Source organism: Narcine bancroftii, chromosome 4 (assembly GCF_036971445.1).
Source record: "Narcine bancroftii isolate sNarBan1 chromosome 4, sNarBan1.hap1, whole genome shotgun sequence".
NCBI classification, from domain to species: domain Eukaryota; kingdom Metazoa; phylum Chordata; class Chondrichthyes; order Torpediniformes; family Narcinidae; genus Narcine; species Narcine bancroftii.
The window spans coordinates 286355125-286363540 of NC_091472.1; positions in this window are offsets into that span (position 1 = coordinate 286355125).

The window sequence follows — 8416 nt, forward strand, 5'->3', positions numbered from 1 at the left end:
TTGAAATTATGGGAGTTTTCTCCATATTTGATTCATACCTTTATGGTTCAATTAATCAGGTCAGTATTATTGCCCAGTCTTCCTATTAACTAAATAGTCATCTTGTTTATCCCAAATTTCATTAAAATAATGCCTTGGACTGATGTGATTAGAGGTATTGGCCCTTATTGAGAAGGCACAACACTGAGGAATGAGGCATGGCAGTTGACCAAATAATAGTTTATTATCATGTACATTGTTCATATGCCCTGAATTTCTTGCTGGAGCTGAACAATGTAAAATAAAAAACTACAATAGTAGATGAATTTTAAAAAGACTATGAAATACAGCAATAATATTCAGTAATCTTAGTGAAAAAAGTATGGCTAATCAATAGTACAGACTGTCCTTTTGTAATGTCACAATCACTGATTAATGTAACAAGGGAATTCAGGAGGCATGTTGGCTTTTTTGAGGGGGTAGGGTGGGAGCTGTTCTTGAAACAAGTGATACTGGTCTTCAGATTTCTGTATCTTCTGCCTGAAAGTCTCATTGAGAAGAGGTTGAAATCAGGGTAATGGGGGTCCTTTGTGGCAGCTGGCTGCCTTCTTGGAACCTCACACAGGCATTCAATGGATGGGAGGTCAGATCATGTACTTGACCTGGCTATGTTTGTTGTCTTCTAAGTTCCGAGGCAGTTGAATTCCCAAACCAGGCTGTGATGAAACCAGCAAGTATACTTTCCACCATGCATCTGTAGAAGTTTGCTCGAGTGTTCAAGGACAAGATAATGAGCTTCCAAAATGGTGGCACTGGCGGAGCTGTTTAACACCACTGCGACCACTGGTGCAGACCTACAGGGAGTGAGGATACAGTGCTTCCACAGGGTCCAACTGCCCAGTCAACTGCTATCAGCTCTTCACCGGTTTTGAATGGCCCGTTAAAGGAGCCGACAGTAGTTTTTAAAATCATGCGACTGCGGGGTCTGCGCCCAAGGTGGCTGTGCCTATGATTGACAGCAGCCATGAAGGGTTGCAGATTCAAGGGCAGCAGGGGACTGGCACTAGAAAAATGGGGATACCATCCATCAGAGAAGCAGAGGAGACCACACATGGGATGGTGACCATGGCAACGGGCCAGTGAGGGGCTCAAAGGTTGAAAGACACGCATGCAGTGGGCTGCTGGTGATTCGAGGGGATCAGCTCATGGAAACTGCTGTTGGGGGACTCGTGCCAGGCTCAAAGCAAGCTGAAGGGGTACCAGGCATTGGAACTGGGATGCAAGGGGGTGCTGAAGGGTTCCCGACCATGTCGGAGATTCAGATCTTGAGCTCGGGTTACCAATGGTTTGGATTGGACTCTGTGAGGCTGCGGAAGCACTGGATTCAAATCTACAGACACTCGGTGACTCTGGGGGAGACTCTTCTCTTTCTGACTAAGAGTTGCTTCAGGCAATTTCTGCCGATACTGAATCTGTCTACCTTACAGCAGGCAAGAGCAATTTTGTGTGATTATGACACTGTTTTATCATATGACAATAAATTGAATCTTGAAAGTCTCCTTGTTCACCTTAGAAAGTAGAGGTGCTGGTGTGCTGCCTTCATAGTTGATTTGATGTGCTGACTCCAAAAGAAGTCTTCTGAAAAATGGACTTCAAGGACCTCCATCCCATCAATACAGACAGGTGTGTACTCCCTCAGCCTCTTTCCTAAAATTGCAATGAGCTACTTGGTCTTGAGGTTGAGAGCAAGATTTTTGTTCTGGCATCTCCCAACCAATTTCTTATCTAGTACCCCTTTTACACAGCTGTTAAAAGACAGGAATTAGCCACCTTTTAACCGCTTCACTTACCTGTGTAAATGCAACAAACGCGGGGTGGGGATCATTTTCATTCCGTGTATTACCCACCAAGTTAAGTAGTATCACATTGGCTCATGCCTAAAAGGCACACTGACTCAGCTTTTCTTGATTCAGTGTGAACAAACTGAGTTGGCTTTAAAGACAGGTCATTCACACGCCAATTAAGAGGGATTGCTGTGTAAAAGGCGTATAGGATTACAACAAGAGAAATGGGCGAGGAATCGTGTGTCATATCTAGAAAATGTAATGAGTAGCTTGTGTGCTGGAGCATGCTGAAATAAGAAAGAGCAAGTGCTGGATCTTGTTAAAAACTTTTGGATTGATAAGTCCCCGTGACAAGACAATGAAGTCAATCAAGCATGTCAAATGTTGCCTTCACTTTTCTGTCTGACACCACTTACAGGTCTCTTTGATCTGGAACACTCTCCACAGCCTTGCTGGTTACTGTGCAATCATTGCCTGGTTTAACTTGCCAAAATGTTTTTTAGTCAGGACTGTTCAAAGTTCAAGTTGATTTTCAAGAGTACAAACGTGACTTCGCATCCAACGCTGAGATTATTTTTCCTGCAGACCGGGCAGAATTTCTACTTTTTGGTATTATAAACTATACTCAAAAAATTTACTTCTTTAAAACAAAAAGAAATAAAAGTAAACAAACTAAATACAGAAAAAAAATAGTGTGCAAAGTAAGAGTCCTCAAATTAGTCTGAGTTGTTTTGGAGTTTGATGGTGGAGGGGTAGCAACTGATCCTGAACCTGGTGGTGGGAGTCTTGTGGCACTTGTACCTCCTTCCTGATGGCAGCAGCAGGAACAGAGCATGTCCAAGAGGTGTGGATCCTTGTTGATTGCTGCTGCTCTCTGATGGCAGCAAATTCCCCACCCCCCTGATGGGAAGAGTTTTGCCTCTGATGTACTTGTTTGTGTCCATTATCTTTTGCAGGGCTTTGGGATGTTGAGGCCTTTGTTTTGGAGTTTGCTATCAGTTTTGTGGGGATGATAGTATTGAGTGCTGAATTGTAGTCAATAAAGAGCATCCTGATGCATGTGCTTTTGCTGTCCAGGTGTGTCTGGGTTTGTATAGAGCCATTGAGCTGGCATCTGCTGAAGGCTTGTTGCTGCAGTAGGCATCCATGTCGCCACTCCGACAGGAGCTGATATGCTTCAACACCAGCCTCTTAAGCCACTTCATCACGTAAGTGCCACTAGTTGGCAGTCATTTAGGCAGGTTAACACACTTTGGCACTGGCCTGTTTGAAACAGGTGAGTACCACCATGTGAGATGTTGAAAATATCCATGTAAACACTGGCCAGTGGGTCAGCATAGGTTTTCATTGCTCAGCTGCAAATTCCATCTAGACTGGCTGCATTTCTTGGATTAGCATCCCTGAAGGCAGCTTGTACATTGTCTTTGGATACTGACAGTAGAAGATCAGGAGCATGAGGGTGTGCAGTGGTTCTTGTTCTGATGGTCATATTGGGTGTAGCTTTGATGTCTTCAACTGGTCTGGATTTGGATTGGTAGCAGGATGCCATTTTACAGCTGTACAAAATGTTGGTGTGACCACATTTGGAGTATTCTGTACAATTCTGGTCACAACTACAAGAAGGCTAGCGTTAGGCTGGAAAGAATGCAGAAGGCAATAACAAAAATATTACCAGGAGTGAAGGGCTTGGGCTATTTGGAGAGTCTGGATGGACTGGAACTTTTTTTTTCTCTGAAGTAAAGAAGACTGAGGTTTGACCTGAGATATTGAAAATCATGAGGAGTGTAAACCAGACCGACGGTGACACACGGGGCCTGCAAAGCAGGCTGACTATCGTATTTTTTCCCAGGATCCAAAACTAAGGAACATGGGTTTAAAATGAGAGGGAAAAGATTTAAATGGGACAGTGGAAAAATTGAATATGGTAGATGGAATACGCTGCCAGAAGAAACAATAGAAGTGAATACAATTGTGACTTTTGAAAGACATTTGGAAGAACAGAGGCCAAATGCAAATAAATCATGAGATAATCATTTTGGCATGGAATAATTGGATTGGAGGGTCTGTTTTTGCGCTGTCGAGCTGTGACACAACAGGAGCTCATTTTAGTATTTACTGATCTATTCAACATAGGGTATGTTTGAAATTATACCCTTGCACTTTGCACACCATCCAATTCTGAACAGGTATTTATACTGAATATTGGTAGGAAACATGACATTCAAGATTAAAATTGAATAGGATGCAATATTATGTTTTTTTTTACCACTTCTGATTCTTGGGCTTAGGTTGGTCTTTGTGTGCTTCCAATCTACCTACTTTTCTTCGATGCCTGTTCCTTTTGGGTATTGTTTCACCATTGTTTGGTACAGATTAGGAGGTACTAAGCTTGTAACTAACCAAGTTAGGTTTAGAGCATAGCAGTGAGAATAATTACTTGTAAAGAACAGCGTGAGCTTCAAACTCAAAGTTACATGGCATTAGAACTTCTGTCTGCACTAACTCAATTGCATCAAGATTTATTTTTGTTTAGGGCTGCCCCCTTGTGTTGATTGACTAAAACGTTTTGGTCTGGCACACTTTGGATCACAACCTGGTTTGAGTATTTAGATACAGAAATAATTATGCTGGTATCACAGGTCTTTCCATAAAGAATGATTCTGAAGAATTAATTATAATGTTGCAGTACCTCTCTGCTTGTTCAGAAATTTGCGGGGAACAAAAATAAGAATAAGAGATAAACAGGAGACTGCTGGAATGTGGAGTTAATAAACAACCTGCTGGAGGAAATCCACAGATCAAGCAGCATCAGTGGGGAGAATAGGAATGATTGACATTTCAGGCTGAAAGCCCCAAAAATGACTGGGCATGGGGGTGCTCCTAGCAACAGCCCAGAAGTATAGAATTGCACTTTTATCAAAATTTCACACCCTGACACCCAAAGCCAGTTCTACCACACTTTTTGACACTCCAACAAAAAAACCTGCCTAAATTTGGTCAAAGGTTTTTAAGAAATGCTTTGAGGGAAAAGCATTCTTATTGATGAAATCCCATAGGGTAAGCCTTACCTTCGTAATGGATAGGCTGAGCAAGACGATGTTAACAATAATGGCAGCCTGAAGGTAATGGTCCAATGTCTCCCTTTCTTAACTGGTAGTTTGGAGAAGGCAAGTTGAAGAACAATGACGACTTAAGCAGCAGTAGAGTTGAAGTAAGTAGTTGATAGTGTTACAGAGTTATGTGTTGTGTATTGACCTATGTGTTGTGTGGATTTATGTTTAAAAAATGACAGTTTGCCTTAGAGAGCCAAGGTGGACTGCTGAGAGAGTGGGAGACGGACTGAGCATGTGCAGAAAATGATCTAAAAATTTCTGGATTTGGACGATAAACCACCATTGGGTGGTGCTGTGGAGTGGAGGAAGGCCCAGAGCATGAGTCATGGTCTGTAGGACAGTTTAGAATGTTGGGATTTCAAAAAGGATGAACATTCCGAAGGCAGCCAGTGGTTCTTCTCTTTGCAAGCAACACAAGATGACTTTGAATTTTGTGATCTCTCTCTCTCAAAGATCTTTTGTCTTCAGTTTATCAAACAAACTGAATTTTGTTTATGATCTTTGCTTCAGTTGAGATCGAAGTTTTGTGAGTCTTGTTTGTTTTGTGTCTAAGTTTTTCTGTGAGCTGGTTGGAAATATAACTTAGACTTTAATTACATTGTTATATTTAGGCTGGGGAATTTATTAGTTTTACATTGTTATAGAAATTTGCATATTAAATTTGCATTTGGGCATTGTTATATCAGGGGGGAATTTTGAATTAAAGTTTGAAGGTGAATTTTTTGTTAATAACGTAATTGTTTATCTTTACCCCTGTGTGATATGCCTTCTTTGTGGTTGCTTGTTGGATCTTGTAACAATAGAAACTGGGAGATGTTACTAAAAAGTTGAAAAAATAGATAATAGTTGAGTCAATCATATTCAGCAAAAAATCTAGTCAGAAATCATAATTCTAAGAGCTACAGCCAGGTCAGTTATGTCCAGATAATTGTTTGCAAAATTATATATAGATATTTAGGGTGGCACGGTTCATGTAGCGGTCAGTGCAATGCCTTTAAATCACCAGTGATCAAGACCAGGGTTTGAATCCCGCATTGTAAGGAGTCTGTATGCTCTCCCTCTGTCTGCATGGGTCCCTGGGGACTCCTATTTAATCCTACCACTTGAAATGTACCAGGGTGTAGGTTTATTGGGTGTAAATTGGACTGCATGAATTTGTTGGCAGAAATGGTCTGTCATTGTGCTGTATGTCTAAATTTTAAGAGGTCATCAACTGAGGAGGAAAAATGGGGGTGGGGGGGGAGATGGCACTGGGAGAGGAATGATTTTTTTTTAAAAAGATGGCACCAAAGGTGGGGTGGGGGGGTTCTTCGAAAGAACCTATGGGCTTCTTGGTACTATCATCAATGTCACCATCACAGGTAGGGATGTGTGTGTTTCTTAAAGGGGAAAAGTATGTTTTGGAAATGTATTTTCAAAGGGAAATGTTACAACAGTATTTGGGAAATTGAGATATTGTTATACAATATTTGTGTGAAAAATGGTATGGATAAAACACTGAAGTTTATTAGTCTTAATATTAATGGGATAAATGGGTCAGTGAAGAGGAAGAGGGCCTTACCAAACTGGAACATGATAAATTAAGAAGAGGATGGGTGGGACAAATAATATTATCTTCCTTTGTGGGGAGGGGAGTGATTCTAATTAATAAAAATATACCAGTGTTAATAGAAGATACCTCGATTGATCAAATCGGAAGGTGTGTAATGGCACACTAACATTTATGCAGAAACATGGACATTTATGCTCCAAATTATGACAATGAAGCCTTTAAGAAGGACATCTTCTTAAAAGCAGCAGAGGGAAGACAAAATATATTATTTGGAGGAGACTTTAATTTCTGCTTCAACTAGATAAATTGGCAAGAACAATAACAAGGGTGAAAGCAGCAAAAACCACAATTTCATTTCTGAAAATCTAAATCTTATTGATGTATGGAGGCAATTAAATCCCACAGAGAGAGACTACTCTTTTTACTCAAGGGTGCAGAACTCACTTACAAAGATTGACTTATTTTTAATGTCTGCTCAATCAAAAAGTAGAGTGATTAAAAACAGAATATCTAGTGAGGCTTTTATCAGACATATCATGCATAGGACAAATTATATCCTATAAGAATCTTGAGGGAACATATTGGCAGAAGTAAACAGTTTGGAGAAGGATATTAAAGAAATAGAAAAAAAAATCAAAGAATAGGACTACAAGAAGAACACAGATTACTGGAGAATAAAAAGATATGGTATAATACAATACAAACATATAGACAGAAAAAGCTATATTAAAATCTAAACAACAATATTCTGAGTGGGTGAATAGGTGCACAAAGTTTTAGCTTGGCAGATAAAAACAGGAGTCATCAAGAATAATAAATGCTATAAAAACAGAAACGGATACTCTATATAAGCAAAAGGAACTTAATGACACTTAGACAATATTACATGAAACTATACACATCAGAATTACTCGGAGATGAGAACAAAATGGAAGAATTTTTGCTGAATGCTGGAAGAGAGAGGGAAAGGATAGAATTAGATATTCCCTTCACAAGGGAAGAAAAGGCCTTGGGCACCTTACAGGCTAATAAATCACTGGGAGAGGATGGATTTCACCTGCGATTATTACAGAGTTACAAAAAAACAATGGACCCACAAAAAACTGTCATACAGACCAATATCCCTGTTAATAAGATACTAGTGAAAGCATTGGCTAATTGGTTAGGAAAATACTTGCAAAAACTGATGCATTCGGACCAAGCAGGATTTGTTAAAGGAAGGCATTCCTCAAGTAGTTGAGGAAGATTATTTAATATAATAGACATGGGTAAATCCAAGTATTACAGTCTCCCTAGATGCGTTTGACTATTTGGAATGGCACTTTTTATTTAAAACACTGGAAAAATTTAGTATTGGCAAAACATTAACAAATTGGATTTAAAAAACTTAATACCATAAACCACAAGCTCAAATAATCAGATGTCAGCGATGTTCCCCTTGAGTAGATCCAGTAGACAGGATGCCCTCTGTCCCCAGCACTTTTTATTTCAGTGATTGAACTGCTGGCAGAGATGATAAGAAGGGATCTGAATGTAAAGGGCTTCAAAGTAGGGCAAGAGGAACACAAAATCCGTCTATTCGCCAATGATGTGCTATTGTACCTATCGGGTTACAAAATAAATATAGATAAAAGTGAGAATTCCATTAAAAGTGTTTGAATATGAAAGATACCAAAAAGGAAATACATTTAAATGGAAGATGGATGGAATAAAATATTTTGGAATATAACTTGCAAAATCTGTACAAACTAAATTATGTTCCTTTTCTTGGGAAGATAGAAAGAGGATGGAGAGACTTACTGGTTACTTTGGTGGGAAGGGTGAACTGTGTCAAAATGAAAATGATGCCAAGACTGCAATACTGCCTATTCTGTTCCCTAAAAACTTTTTTTTAAGCTACTAAACAACCATATTAGGCAGTTCATAGA